Source organism: Phyllobates terribilis, unplaced genomic scaffold, assembly GCF_046119375.1.
Source record: "Phyllobates terribilis strain yellow unplaced genomic scaffold, ASM4611937v1 Scaffold_5__5_contigs__length_657084704, whole genome shotgun sequence".
NCBI lineage: Eukaryota > Metazoa > Chordata > Amphibia > Anura > Dendrobatidae > Phyllobates > Phyllobates terribilis.
In genome coordinates, this window is record NW_027362765.1 from 44,208,920 (window position 1) to 44,225,201 (window position 16,282).

Below are 16,282 nucleotides of genomic sequence, written 5' to 3' on the forward strand. Positions count from 1 at the left end.
TGATATTGCTAGATATAAAGAGAGGTTCCAGTAGTAGAAAACCAAAGTTTAAAGTCCATGTGCAGAAATGAGGTTGAAAGCAGACACAAAGTTCAAGGTCAATATATTTGTCTCCCATGTACAAGGTCCTCTGAAATGAATATAATTTATTTATCCTGGTAGAACATACTTTACAATAAAGAACAATGAGAATAAGAGTTAGTTCTGGAGAATCAGAAATCAGTGTGATAAACTGAACCCTATGGCAGAATGGGGAGCCTGCAACAGTTTGTCCCAAATTGTTCATGGTGATGCTGGTGAAAGGTACAGCCATTTCTTATGGAGTAAGAGAGCATTAATCAGCTAAATCCATTCAGTTATGTTTGGAGATTGAGCCGCGAGCCACTTCCTTACCACCACCATTTTATTTGCATAATATAGAGATTCTATCAAAAAGTATGTATTTTGACCCACATGCTTCCAAATCAATATATAGTAAAAAGTAAAAACAATTTGGTCAGATAAAGACAACAGATCCTATTATGTCATAAGAATCCAATCACCTGCTCCCAAACACCCAGTATCTGTTGACATGTCCAAAGGAGGTTGAGGAACGTGCCAGGAGCTGCATGATATTTGAGGCATTCATTTTGGTGATCTGGTCTAAACCTAGCTAGTCGTGAAGTAGTGCAATACACTCTATGTAGGATGTATCATTGTCTAAGACTTTCATTGTGATTCGAAGATACTAATTTGGGTGAGGTCATTGCCCCCTCCTACTCCTCTTCTGTTAATTGTCCCACATCTGACCGCCACTTCTCCCTGACCACCAGCAAGTGAAGATCCCGTAGACTTGTTAAAGAGTGTTGAATATAAGGTGGATATCAACGGAGACGTCGCAGGATTAAGCACCAGCTTTGACACTGTAAAGGTAGGCAAGTTCCATGGTTTTGCATCAATCTATGCTTTCATTACACGTAGGTAATTAAAAATCTGTGCATGTGGAAGATCATAGCTGGTCTGCAAAACCAGAACATCCATTACCAATTCTGTACATACCTGGTATATAAGCCACACTAATCGGTTCTCCCATCCCAGTTCTCCAGAGAGGGATAGCAGTTCGGGGATGCTCTCATTGTGCCAGAGGAGAGTATGTAAATGAATCCCAATTATCTTGAAAAGTCCCTCCATCACCTTCCATACCTGCAACAACTGCCTAAGCCCTGGGAACTCCAAAGATGGCTCTCTACCTCTCACACCACAAAACACAAGATGCAATGGATGCAAATATACCTTGCTATAGGGATGTATGAGAAGTGTCTGCACCCTCATCGCTTCTGATGTCTGCCACCTAGTGTGATGAACTAATTGACTGAACAAATAGTATACCCTAATGTCCAGTAATGTCATGCCCTCAGCCTCCCACAAAACCACATGATGTCTAGAGGATACTCTATGTTGGTCATTATTCCCCACAGATGAGGATATCATAATGAGGTTTAATGTAGATAAATGCAGAGTAATGCACCTAGGACGGAGTAATCCTATTGCTGCATATACATTAAATGGAAGTATACTCTGGTCTATAGAACAGGAGAAGGACTTGGGTATTCTGGTTACAAGTAAGCTGAGCAGCAGTACTCAATGTCAAGCAGCAGAAGCAAAAGCAAACAAGATTTTAGGATGTATAAAGAGATAAAATCCCATGATCCCAATGTATTGTTACCCATTTATAAAATCACTAGTGAGGCCACATGTAGAATATGGGATCCAGTTTTGGGCTCCACATTTTAAAAAGGATATTAAGAAGTTAGACTCAGTTCAAAGGCGGGCAACTAGATTATTAAAAGGAATGGAAGGCCTCTCATATGATGAGAGGTTGGAAAAGTTTAGCTTGTTTAGCTTAGAAAAAAGACGCCTCAGAGGAGATCTCATTTACATGTATAAATATATATTCGTGGTCAGTACAAAGGACTAGCACATGACTTATTCTCTCCAAAGACCATACTAAGGGCCAGGGGGCACTCATTACAGGTGGAAGAAAGGCGATTCCGGCAGCTAAATAGGAAAGAGTTCTTTACAGTCAGACTTTGGAATACCTTACCACAAGAGGAAGTAATGGCATACAATATAACAACTTTCAAAAAAGGGCTGCATGATTTCCTCAATACTAATAACATTGTGGGTTACAGTTAAATTAGACAAAATGTACAACTTGGGGAGGAAGGTTGAACCTGATGGACCTACATCTTTATTCAATCTACGTAACTATGTAACATATTTTCCAATGTTTGCGTTACACATTTAGGAATATATATAGGGGAGTGCTGCAACACATATAATATTTTGGTTAAAAGGGTCATTTTAATTAAATTTATTCTAGCTGCTATAATGGTAATGGGAGCTTAACTTTAGGCTAAAGGTGACAAAAAAAAGGGGGCGTTACATTTAGCTGCGCGTATTCTGTCATAGATTTGGAAACCATGACCACACAAGTACGTGATGGCAGATTCCCTCAGTAATGGTACCTGTGCCACCGATCTAGAAGGAGCCATTATATCTATAGCTAACAAACTGGACTTCGACCAATTAATTTGGAGTCTAGACAGGAACTGAAGTGAAGTGATGCAGACCGTTCAAAAGGTGTTTGAGCAACAAATCAGGGTCTGCAAGGTAAAGTGTATCATCTGCATATAAACTGACTTTCTAACACACCGGATTATATCAATACTAAGTACTGAGGGGTCCTACTGTAGACATTTTGCTAGGGGTTCTATTGCCATTGCGAATAAAAGTGGTGATAAAAGGCAGCCCTGCCTGGTCCCACTTTGTAGCTCAAAGGGTTCTGAGGTCCACCTACTCACCATTACCCAGGAATTAGGTTCAGTGTAAAGAAGACGTACCCATGAAATAAAGGTGTCTCCGAACCCAAATCTGCAAGTGTATGGAATAAGAAACACAAATCAAATCAAATACTTTGGAAACTTCACAGGACAAATCTCCCTGAACCCGATATGGCAGCGAGCCACCTGATGATTTGAAAAAAAGTCTACCTAAATTAAGGGTTGTTGTCTAGATAATATTGTGTCCAAAATTGTGATATCTGGTGGTAGTAGCGAAATTGGCCTAAAAGAATCACAAAATCTGGGGTTCTTACCAGTCTTGGGAAGAAGTATTATTATGGCTTGCAACATTGATGTTGGCAAGGCCAATGTCTCGTATGCATGATTATAAATTCGAAGGAGGATTGGGTCAAAAACGCTGCATAGGTCTTCTAAAAATGCATAGGAAGGTCATCGCTTCCAGTCATTTTCATATTATGACAGGCCATAATGCTCTTTTGAATTTCCTGAATCGAAAAGGGACTGACCAAATATTCCCTATTCGCTACGGACAGGGAGGTCATAGACAATACTGATAAATGAAGATCAATTTCCTTGTCTGCGGCATCTAAGTGGGATGACTACTAATAGCCATAAAATACCCAGAACTCATCCAGTGCCCCTCTCGGATCGGATCAGATGCTATTGTTCCCGAAAACCACAGAATTTCAGGTATTAAAGGAAGGGGTGGTTTGACCTTTGGCCTTGAACCCAGAAATTTACCACATTTCTCCCTTTGCTCGAATAATGATTGTTTAGAAAAAAAAGCTCTTTTGCAGAACATCTAAGAGCATTTCTCGATATAGTCTTTATAGATTTATATATCCAGTCTCATTTATTCTCTCGTGAAGGAATATTTACAATGGGGGAAATAAGTATTTGATCCCTTGCTGTTTTTGTAAGTTTGCCCACTGACAAAGATATGAACAGTCTATAATTTTAAGGGTAAGTTAAATTTAACATTGAGAGATAGAATATCCCAAAAAAATACTTAATACTTGGTGGCAAAACCCTTATTGGCAAGCACAGCAGTCAGACGTTTTTTGTAGTTGATGATGAGGGTTGGGCATATGTCAGGAGCAATTTTGGTCCACTCCTCTTTGCAGATCATCTCTAAATCATTCAGATTTTGAGGCTGACGCTTGGCAACTCGGAGCTTCAACTCCCTCCATAAGTTTTCTATGGGATTAAGGTCTGGAGACTGGCTAGGCCACTCCATGACCTTAATGTGCTTCTTTTTGAGCCACTTACAAAAACAGCAAGGGATCAAATAATTATTTCCTTCACTGTATATATTGCTCTTCTGTCTTCAATACAGTGGGGGAAAAAAAGAATTTAGTCAGGCACCAATTGTGCAATTTCTCCCACTTAAAAAGATGAGAGAGGCCTGTAATTGACATCATAGGTAGACCTAAACTATGAGAGACAAAATGAAAAAAACAACAAATCACATTGTCTGATTTGGAAAGGTTTTTTTGTTAAAATTTTGGTGGAAAATAAGTATTTGGTCAATTACAAACAAGCAAGATTTCTGGTTCTCACAGACCTGTAACTTCTTCTTTAAGAGGCTCCTCTGTCCTCCACTCATCACCTGTAGTACTGGCACCTGTTTGAACTTGTTGTCAGTAAAAAAAAACACCTGTCCGCAACCTCAAACAGTCACATTCCAAACTCCACTATGGTGAAGACCAAAGAGCTGTCGAAGGACATGAGAAACAAAATTGTAGCCCAGCACCAGGCTGGGAAGACTGAATCTACAATAGGCAAGCAGCTTGGTGTGAAGAAATCATCTGTAGGAGCAATAATTAGAAAATGGAAGACATACAAGAGCACTGATAATCTGCCTCGATCTGGGGCTCCACACAAGATCTCACCCCGTGGGGTCAAAATGATCTCAACGGTGAGTAAAAATCCAAGAACCACACAGGGGGACCTAGTGAATGACCTGCAGAGAACTGGGACCAACATTACACAGGCTACCATAACACTACACCGCCAGGGACTCAGATCCTGCAGTGCCAGATGTGTCCCCCTGCTTAAGCCATTACATGTCCGGGTCTGTGGGAAGTTTGCTAGAGAGCATTTGGATGATCCAGAAGAATATTGGGAGAATGTCATATGGTCAGATGAAACCAAAGTTGAACTGTGTGGTAGAAACACAACTCGGTGTGTTTGGAGGAGAAAGAATACTGAGTTGCATCCAAAGAACACCATACCTACTGTGAAGCATGGGGGTGGCAACATCATGCTTTGGGGCTGTTTCTCTGCCAAGGGACCAGGACGACTGATTCGCGTACATGAAAGAATGAATGGGGCCATATATTGTGAGATTTTGAGTGCAAACCTCCTTCCATCAGCAAGGGCATTGAAGATGAAACGTGGCAGGGTCTTTCAGAATGACAATTATCCCAAGCACACCGCCAGGACAACGAAGGAGTGGCTTCATAAGAAGAATTTCCTGGTCCTGGAGTGGCCTAGCCAGTCTCCAGATCTAAACCCTATAGAAAACCTTTGGAGGTAGTTGAAAGTCTGTGTTGCCCAACGACGGCCCCAAAACATCAATGCTCTAGAGGAGATCTGCATGGAGGAATGGGCCAACATACCAGCAACAATGTGTGCCAACCTTGTGAAGACTTACAGAAAACGTTTGACCTCTGTCATTGCCAACAAAGGATATATAACAAAGTATTGAGATGAACTTTTGTAATTGACCAAATATTTATTTTCCACCAAAATTTGAAAACAAATTCTTTCTGAATCAGACAATGTGATTTTCAGGATTTGTTTTCTCATTTTGTCTCTCATAGTTGAGGTCTACCTATGATGTCAGTTACAGGCCTCTCTCATCTTTTTAAGTGGGAGAACTTGCACAATTGATGGCTGACTAAATACTTTTTTTCCCCACTGTACTTCTCTCTGCCACGTTCTCCTCATGTATATATTCCTTTAAGGTCATTAGTTGTCACAGACAGCTTCCCATGTATAAATGCTTGAAAAGTGTCCCATACTATGAAAGGAAAAACATCTTCTGAGGTTTCAAAAAAAATAAAATTCAACCACTTATTCAAGAAATATTCCGTTGGAGGCAGAAGCTTTAGCCGGGACGGATTAAGCTTCCAATGAGGTGCAGGGAGAGGAGCTAGTGACAGACATCACTATTCTCTCAGGTTAATAATCTGATACAGACCTAGATAAATGTTCCACTTTCTCAATTGTGGATAGGAGTGTACTTACATTGTTTATGCGTGAGAGACTCGCGTTCTCAAGAGTAACATTAATAAAATCTAGTTGATGGATGTGACTCTCAGAAAGCATCAATAATATTGAGATCTGCCAATGTGAGATTGCAGAGAAGAAGTTAAAGGCTTAGCCACTCCTCCTAGCTGCGCATCATTAAAGTGATCTAAACCCCTATCCTATACACAATTAAAATCACCCAGAGAAAAACACGTAGTATGGGGACAATCAGTCACAAATTCAAGGAGCTGATGTATCAGCTGGGAATTTATGAAATAGGAACAAAAATCACGATGAGTAAGATGGGAATATCACGTGGTGAACACTGTGGCAGAACATATTTCCCATCTTTATCAATTTTGACATGATCTTAACTAAAGAGAACCAACCTTTTTATTAAAAATGGAGACCCTCCTAGGGCAATTAGTGAAGGTTGAATCATAATCCAATCCTCAGCCTGTTTAGTAGTCTAAGCTTGTCACGGATCATGAAAGTCTCCAGGAGATATATTACATCACAATTATGTTTTTTAATGTATTGAAAGCCCAAAGTCCTTTTAATCATGTCATTAAGACCCCGTACATTCCAAGAGAGGAAGGACAACCTATCTCCTGCAGAGCAGACTGTTATTATATGTCCCACACAGGAGTAGCTTACCTGTTCTTGTCTACTCCTGTGTGAGATGTAATAACGACCTGTTGTGCTCTCACTACAGAGAGGGATTACAAGTTGAGCGCTCATACCTGAACAGGATGTGTGGTGGAAAGGGTAGGATGGCAGAGCTGCGAGAGAAGGAGAGCTGATGGAATGGTTTGTAGTGTGAGAAATAGAATCCTGCTCTAATCTATGGTGGGGGGCGTGTTTATCCTTTCTCCAATGTGTTGCTGCCTGCTTATGATTGGTCAGCATCATACAGAAGAATCAAGTACCCACCTCCAGTAACAACCATCTGAAAACACCCACTTGATTTAACAAAAATTAACTTATTAGGTGCCACTTAGTTTGATTGCTAATATTTCTCTGCAACGGAGAGGCATAATAAAAAAAAAACAACAACAAAGTTTTATTCCAGTCTGGAGCTACTATAACATCATGCAACCAGATCAACATGAAAGAGTCGAAATTACTTACCAGTAATGGGATTTTCTAGAGCCTATGACATCACCACACGAGAGACGGAATAAGTTCATCAAGGACAGGAATCCATTGAATAAAAACAAGGGCAGAACCTCTCCCCTGCATCAGTTGGGTTATAGAGCATTAGAGGACCTCCAATACGGTTATACACATACCTTCACCAACTCATAACCTACATACACAATCTTAACTGTACACCCATTACCAGTGACAGGAGGAGAAATATAAGGGTGCTGTCATGGGCTCTGGAAAATACCATTGCTGATAAATAATTTAATCTTTTCCTTTCCCAAGTCCGCACCACCGAAAGATTTACATGGAAATAAACCCACCCTAGGGAGGGACCATCGCCTGCAGAACCCTTCTCCCAAAGGATAGACGAGCATAAGAGGTCAAATCAAGCCTATAGTGCTTATGGAAAGGGGAAGGAGAGAACCATGTTGCCTCCTTACATATTTGATCGATAGACACCTACGCCTACTCTGCCCAGGAAGTCGCGACAGCCTAAGTAGAATGAGCCCTTAGGTACTCTGGGACTACCCTACCACTAGAGGAGTAAGCAAACTTAATGGCCTCTCTAATCCACCCCATCTCATCAAAGTACTCCCCGAGGCCTTTGCTTCCTTCCTGTGCCCTAGGAAAAGGTCTAAACAACTTGCTCTTCCTCAAGGATTTTGTGGCCGATATATAATTTATGACAGACCTCCTGACATCCAGTTTGTGAAATTTTTGTACCTTAGAGTTCATGGGGTTAGCACAAAAGGAGGGAAGAATAATCTCCTGACTCCTATGGAATTTTGTGGCTACTTTTGGAAGGTAGGCTGGGTCTGATTTTAGTATAAATTTTATGCTTCAAAATCTGCGTAAAAAAAGGAGCACTAACCAATAAGGCCTGGATATCACTTACTCTGTGGGCCAAAGTTAGTGCCACCAGAATCACTGTCTTCAAAGTAAGGTTTTTAACAGTTGAGATGTCTAATGGTTCAAAAGGGGGTGCTGGTTAGCACCTCCAGCACCAGGTTCAGATCCCAAGGTGGTATTCTTAGACTAGGGATCGGTCTTGATCTACCATATGCTTTAATAAATCTGACTATCCATGTTTTGCTGGCCAGGTAACAATTATACAAAACACCTAAAGCTGAAATTTGCACTTTAAGAGTGCTAGTGGACAATCCAATCCTATTTGTAGAAACCCTTGGATAGGTTTAACTAGAACCTCCTCCCCCAGTTTTTCCCCCAAACTAAACAGGAACTTTATCCAGGTTCTACCATATATTCTGGTTATTGGTTTCCTGCTCTTAAGTAAAGAGAATACTAGACTTGGATAAAACCCTCGCAGAATTAAAAGTGACCTATCAAGATAAATAAAGAGAGACACGGGGAGCGTGGCTTGGACGTTGAGAGGAGCACATGCATGTCAGATCAGCTCCTGACCTAAATCTGGATATTGGACATTTAGCCCTAAAACTTGTACCTGAGTACAGTATTGTCAGGACTACACCTGCTCCCGGTACAAGATCTCCTTTTTGGGACCGGACGAGCTGCCGCCTGTGACGCCCCAGGAGGTGCCTGGCCTGCAGCCCTGGAGCCTTACACGCAGCGCCCGGCGGAGTGGGATCTCTCACTCCAGAGACTCTCCCGCTGCATAGTGTCACCGACTCTCACCTTCCCCTTCGCCTACCTGGATCACGTACTGTTGTGGGGGCCGGACGTCGGCCGGTGCGGTGGAGACGGAGGGGCGGAGGACCCCACGTGGAAGCGGCGAGGTGCGACCCCGGAGAGGAGCTGACTATGGAAGGTCTTGGATCGGTGAGGCCGATGCTGCGGATCGTGGAGGGCTGGAGCCTGCAGAGTCGAGCGGTGAGAGGGTTGGAGAGGCTTCGGCCTCTCTAACGGAGCTCTAGGGGCCTCTTCTCCCTCCCCGCTCCCCCTTCTTCCTGAGGCGCCATTTTCAGAGGCGCTTGGTGCCAAAACGCAGACTGTGCTGGCGACATCACGTGACTGCTTCTGAATACTACACAGACAGATGGAATGAGCCACCTCTTCCTTCCATTAGAAAATGCCCAAATGATCACTGGCTACCCTCCCTCTAACTCAATGAACATTTATTAAAGATAAAAGGGATTCTGGATAGTCTGTCCCCTGCAACTTAGCTGAACACACAGGACACGATATCTGGGTAAAATCAATGTGTTACCAGGGACTAATTTTGGGGTAACAGCATACTGGAGAGGTGTAAGACTGAGCCATCTGCTATTTAAGATAATCAACAGGAAGATATCCCCCACATCCACAACAGTGAATAAAATTTCTAATAGGGAGGAGACCTGCTGATGGAAAAGTGAGATAAATGGGATAGTCACCCCACTCCCCATGCCCCTCTATAAAAACCACCTATAGGTTATATCAGTCACAGGCACATATGGGCAAACCCAGACCATCTACAAAGCAGAACACAAATTCAGAGAATAGTCCTAAAGAAATGTATCATTATCTTAGCTCTAACTCTCAGACCAGAAACACTAGATCCAAAATGACTAATGCAGCCTCCCGTGATAGCTCTCCTTCACGTGATAATCTGACACCTCACGGTTCACCCCGTAAATCAACAGATGATTATGAAGGGGATGGTGAAACTGCAGATGACATGAAAATATATAAAAGCTCTACCCACAAAAAAAAGATCTAGAAGGATTTGTATGTAGACTGGAGAACTCCTATAAAAAAAGAACTCCACATTTGAAAGCTGAATTTACTACACGCATTGAGGAGGTTGAGAAATCACAAGAGGCTATTGTTCAGGAACTACAAATACATAGAGATATCATAACCAGCCATACTCTTCAACTAGAGGATATTTCATCTGGGCTGGAAGACCTAGAAAACCACAACAGAAGAAATAATATTCGCATACGCGGCTTACCTGAAACTATAACCATTCCAGACCTTGACCATATAGTACAGAAACTGTTCCTGGACATTATAGGTGATAAAGAAGCCAACTCTATTGAGTTTGACCGCATCCATAGGTCTCTGGGCCCCAAACCTACATTTGAATCACGTCCGAGAGATGTTATTTGCAGAGTGCATTATTACAAAGTTAAACAAACTATAATGGTTGCAGCAAGGCAGAAAGGACCCTTAAACTATTCTGGAACCCCAATCCTATTACTCTCTGATCTATCCAGACGTACACTACAGTTAAGAAGAGCGTTGAAACCTCTATTGTTATGAATAAAAGATAAAGACATCACCTACAAATGGGGATATCCTTTTCAATTGACAGCCTTAAAGGGAGGGAAAGACGGATTTTGGTAAGACCTTACCTGTAAAATCCTTTTCAGCGAAGGAAGGAAGGGAGACACAGATCCATTACTAGTGGGGTAGGCGGAGCCCCACAGGATAGTTCACCTCAGATTTATAAAAAGTGACGACCGGCCCCTCCAGCTTAGGCTCCTCCTACTCCCATGTTCTCCAGTCCGTACACAAGCTAAGGAAGAGCAGACAACACCAGCAGAACAACACAACCCCTTCCGAAAATTCAGAAATGCGAGAGAACAGGTTATGCATATAACAGAAAGAACACACAAGTCCAGGCACTACTCACTGGACCTGACAACTGCGATGAGCTGGCAATGCTGGAACAGAGCCCTAGCGTGCCGACCCCAGTGCCGATGATCGCCATCAGGAGGGAGTCGCGCCGCATCTGGAAAACAATAATACACTTCTGCCATGGGAGGGTGCTGTGTCTCCCTTCCTTCCTTCGCTGAAAAGGATTTTACAGGTAAGGTCTTACCAAAATCCGTCTTTCAGCAGCAGAAGGGAAGGAAGGGAGACACAGATTCATTACTAGTGGGACGTCCCAAAGCAGTCCAGAACTCAAGGGTGGGAAACAGTGGCAGAATCGCCAACCCCCCAAACAACTTAGGCAAGCGCGCAACAAGCGCCAAAACTAGATAAAGATATAACCTAAACCACCACCGCCTGCAGGCCCTGCGTCCCAAGGCCGCATCGGCGGAAGCACTCACGTCCACTTTATGAAATTTAGTAAAAGTGTGAACGGAACGCCAGGTAGCCGCCCGGTAGAGCTGTGCTGCCGAGGCCCCCTGACGAAAAGCCCATGACGAACCAACAGCTCTTGTGGAATGAGCTCGAACCTTAACCGGACAAGGCTCGCCCTTGAGCTGGTACGCCTCCAGGATAGCCGAACGTATCCACCGAGCTATAGTGTCCTTGGAAGCCCGCTGACCACGCCGACGACCAGCAGGAATCACAAAAAGAGAGTCCGACTTCCGAAACCCTTGCGTGATTGTAAGGTAGAACTTCAAAGCCCACACCAAATCCAACAAGTGCAAGGCCAGCTCCTTTGGACTCTTCGGTTTCGGACAGAGGGAGGGCAACACGATGTCCTGATTGACATGGAAACGCGACACCACTTTAGGCAGAAAATCGCAATGGGTACGAAGCACCACGCGATCCGAGTGGAACTCCAGAAAAGGGGGCGAGCAAGACAGTGCCGCCAACTCAGAAACCCTTCTTAAGGAGGTGACCGCCACCAGGAAGGCCACCTTCCAAGAAAGCAAGTAAAGAGAAGCTGAATCCATAGGCTCAAACGGCCCATGCTGAAGAGCCTCCAAGACTAGATTGAGCCACCAAGGAGCCACAAACGCCCTCCGAGGCGGAAACTGACGTGCAACCTCACGAAAAAACGAACGCACATCTCTGCGCGAGGCAATAGCCTTCCAAAAAAGCACGGATAGTGCAAATACCTGACCCCGCAAGGTACTAACCGCCAGACCCTTAGCCAAACCATATTGCAGAAAAGCCAAGAAATTGGGAATGGAAAAAACCCTCGGGTTCCTTGAAGATTCAGAACACCATGAATAGAAGGCCTCCCAAGTTCTGTGATAAATCCTAGTCATAGCTGGACCTCTGGCCGCTCGCAAAGTGGCAATGACCTCGGCCGAAAACCCACGTCGGGTCAAGATCTCGGTCTCAAGTGCCACGCCGTCAAACGAAGAGACTTCAGGTCCGGATGGCGAAAAGGCCCTTGGGTTAACAGGTCCGAGCGAAGAGGCAGTGGAAACGGAGGCGCTGCCAGAAGAGACACCAGCGTTGAATACCACGCCCTCTGCGGCCAATCCGGTGCCACCAAAGTCGTCGAAATTCGTTTGAGTTTGATCCGCCGTATCACCAAAGGAAGTAAGGATACCGGCGGAAACACATAGATCAGCTCAAACTGGTCCCACGGGGCCGCTAGAGCATCTACCGCCACAGCCTCCGGGTACCTGGACATGAACGTCGGGATCCTGGCGCTCAACCTGGATGCCATCAAGTCCACTTGGGGAGTCCCCCAACGGGAGCACAGCAGTGCAAAAACTTGCGGATGAAGGCTCCATTCTCCGGGATCCACCTGCTCGCGACTGAGGAAGTCCGCCGTGATATTCAGCACTCCTGGGATGTGAATCGCGGAGATGGCTGGAACCCTGGACTCGGCCCAAACCAGGATCCGAGAGACCTCCATCATGAGACTGGAACTCCTCGTCCCGCCCTGATGGTTGATATACGCGACAGCTGTCGCATTGTCCGTCTGAATCCGGACCGGCAGACCGCTCAAAGAGACCATCAAATGTCGGAGGCAGAGGAAAAATTGCTCTCAACTCCAGGATGTTGATCGGCAAAGACTACTCCTCTGACGACCCGACCCCCTGAACCCAGAGATCGTTCTAAAACCCCCCCCCCAGCCAGTCAGGCTAGCATCGGTGGTAATGACAGACCACCGTGGGGGGGGGGGAAGGATTTCCCCAGGGATAAGGCCTCCGGACGCCACCATCCAAGAGACTCTCGCACCCTGTAGGAGATACCAACACAGTGATCCAGCGAAGCCGGCGATCGATCCCAACGGGTCAGAATAAGATCTTGGAGACCCCTTAGAGTAACAGTTCTCTGATGGGACCTGAACCCAAAGTTCTGTGTCCTAAAGTGCACTAACCACTGAGCCATTAACTCAGGTAAGTGAAACCTGAGTTTCATGAAGAAATACCCAGGATCTACTGAGATCTGAACTCAGATCACTGGATTCAAAAGTCCAGAGTGCTAACCATTACACCATGGAACCACCGAGACTGGATTCGAACTCACGAACACCTGTTTACAGAATAGGTGCCTTAACCCAGTAAGCCACTGAGACATCACTAAAAGTGCTCAGGGGATTCGAACTCACAAACACCTGTGTACAAGGCAGGCGCATTAACCCAGTAAGCCAATGGAACATCACGGGTATGAGATTGTGCCAACGGTACCGTAGCCACCACCATTAGACCCAGAAGGCGCATAAACTTCCGAAGGGACATCGCCCTCGCCGACCTCATAGCCTGGACATGGTGACGAAGGTTCGCTTGTTTGTCCGGAGGCAGGGAGGCCACTGCCTGTACCGTGTCGAAATGCATCCCCAAGAACAGGATTGACTGTGACGGCTCCAAAGACGACTTCTTCCAATTGATCAGCCACCCGAAGTCCTCCAGGTGCTGAAGGGACAGATCGCGAGCTGTCACCGCCTCCTCCGCTGTGGGCGACACAATTAACAGGTCGTCCAGGTAGGGGAGAATCGTAACTCCTTGCCTTCGAAGGAGCGCCATGAGTGGCACCAGAATCTTTGTAAAAAATCCTGGGCGCCGAGGCCAACCCGAATGGTAGGGCCACAAACTGGTAATGGGTCCGACCTATGGCGAAACGCAGGAAGCGCTGGTGAGCCCTGCCGATAGGGACATGCAAATAGGGGTCGCGGATGTCGATCGACACCAAGAAATCGTACTGAGACAGGGCCGCCCGACAGAGCGAAGAGACTCCATACGGAATTTCCGGGTCCGGACATGAAAATTCAATTCCTTGAGTCCAGAATGGGGCGAAACTTGTCCTCCTTTTTGGGGACCACAAAAAGGTTGGAGTAAAACCCCCTTCCCCGTTCCTCCGGCGGAACCGGAACCACCACACCCTGCTGCAGAAGAGGGTCGACCTCCCGCAGCAGTGCGGCAGCCAGCTTGGGCTCGGACGGGATGCGTGACTGACTAAACCTGTCCGGGGTTCGAGAATGAAACTCTATGAAATAGCCTGCCGACATAACCCGCGTCACCCAGGCGTCCGATACGTGGGACGCCCAAATCGACCCGAATTGTAGCAGGCTACGTCCCACCCGAGAGCCCTCGAGAGGGTTCCTGGGGTCAGTCCGCCTTAGCGGGCTTCTTGTCAACCTCCCGTTTGTCCTGACAGAAATGTTGTTTCCAGGGTGTACGGGATTTCTGGGTGGTCTTCTTTCCGGAGACGAGGGACGACCCGATTTCCAAGAGGGCTGACCGAACCGCCCCCTGGGCCGAAAGGACCGACGACCACTACCGGCACTTGACTTGCCAGACGTAAAAGCCGCTGCTTTCCGCTGCGGCAAAGCTGTATCCTTGGCCTTGGCAATCAGCTCCGTGAGGTCCGAACCAAAAAGCTGACCGCTCTTGTACGCCAGACTCCGCAAACTTTGTTTGGATACTGCGTCTCCTCTAGCGGGTCCTGTAGACTCACCTTCCCTTTGAAAGGAAGCAAAGAAAATTTGCTCAGCTGAGATAATGGTACGCCCAGCTCAGGAGAAGGGACCCAATTAGCTATCGTCTCCGTGGAACAGGGATACAGGGCATCAAAAAACCGCAACCCCTGGAAGCGTTTATCAGGGCACAGGCGTTCTTTTTCCACGGCCTCGTTAAGTTCATCGTGCGCCGGCAGAGCCGAACGAGCCCGACGCGAATCCTGATACAGCCAGACCGACTTGCCAGGCCTCGTCACCTCTTTAGACAGCTGCTTCCCGCATGGCCCCATAAAAGCGTCTAAGCGGCCCGAAAGCGAAGCCGAGCGGCCCTGCCGATCCTCCTCATCAGAATCGGAGATCTCACCAGCAGAGCTTGTCGGTGATTCCGAGGCCTCCAATGCGCTGCGTGGAGGAGACAGCGCCACCTCAGGCCTGTGGCGCTTCTTGCCCCGCGACGCCGGTTGGGACTTAGGGGATACCCAATGACCCAGGAGTTCAGACAGACTGTCAATGGAGCGTGAGAGTGCCTCCACTTTAACATCACTGAGGGTACAGTAACCGGGAATGTGTGGTCTTCAAACACAGCCTGTCACAAAAAATATACCAAGCACTGAAGGGTTTAAGCTTCTCCTTAGGGAGAGAAGCTACCCCAGCCCTGCAGACCAAAGGTTAAGTGCCCTGATAAGGCCAGACCCCATCAGAAGGGGTTAATGCTGCTGACCACGCAATGCACCTTAGCCTTAACAGGACCAAGGAGAGCGTGCAGCAGAGAGACCGCAGCGCTCTGCGCTGTAATAGTGGGTAAACAGAGATGACTCACCAGCTTCCTGGAGTCTGTGTGTGAGAGTGGAGAGCAGGGGGGGGGGGGGGGGAGAGAGAGAAGCACTGAGCTCCGTGAGGCAATTGAGAAGGAGGAAGGAAGGAGGGGGGCGGGGGCTGCCCAGCCCGCGCGCTTTTTCCTGACTGCAGAGAAGATGGCAGGCAGCCAAGAACATAAGTCATGCCCCCCCCCCCCCCCGTTAAACTAACGGAGCCCGCGCTCCTCTGTCCCGCCCTTCCCCCCCCAACGGCAGCGGTGATGTGCATTCCTAGTAGTACACTGCCGCAGCAGCCGCCGGATCCCCTAGGCCCAGGCTTATCAGGAAACCTCTTGTGAAACGCTCTGACAAGTCTGGAAGCAGAAACATCATCCGCCCTCACCCATGAGTTATCCTCGGGACCAAAACCCTTCCAAGCGACGAGATACTGCAAACTCCCTCTATACCGTCCAGAATTTAGGATGCGGGAAATTTCGTATTCCCCGTCCTCCACCACCGGAGGAACAGTGGCAGAGGAGTCTCCATCCGACACATAAGCTCTTTTCAACAGAGAAACATGAAACACCGGATTAATCTTCCAGGAGGTAGGAACCTCCAACCTAACAGCAGATTGGTTAACTACCTGAAGCACCTTAAAGGGCCATACAAACTTGGGACCC

General features: G+C 46.4%; 1 protein-coding gene across 1 annotated transcript in view; it reads right to left on the minus strand.

The window, feature by feature from the left end:
* The window catches only part of LOC141271877 (uncharacterized), a 52,819-nt gene that overhangs the window by 2,005 nt on the left and 34,532 nt on the right, over positions 1–16,282 (minus strand). The gene's annotated exons all lie outside the window — the stretch shown is intronic.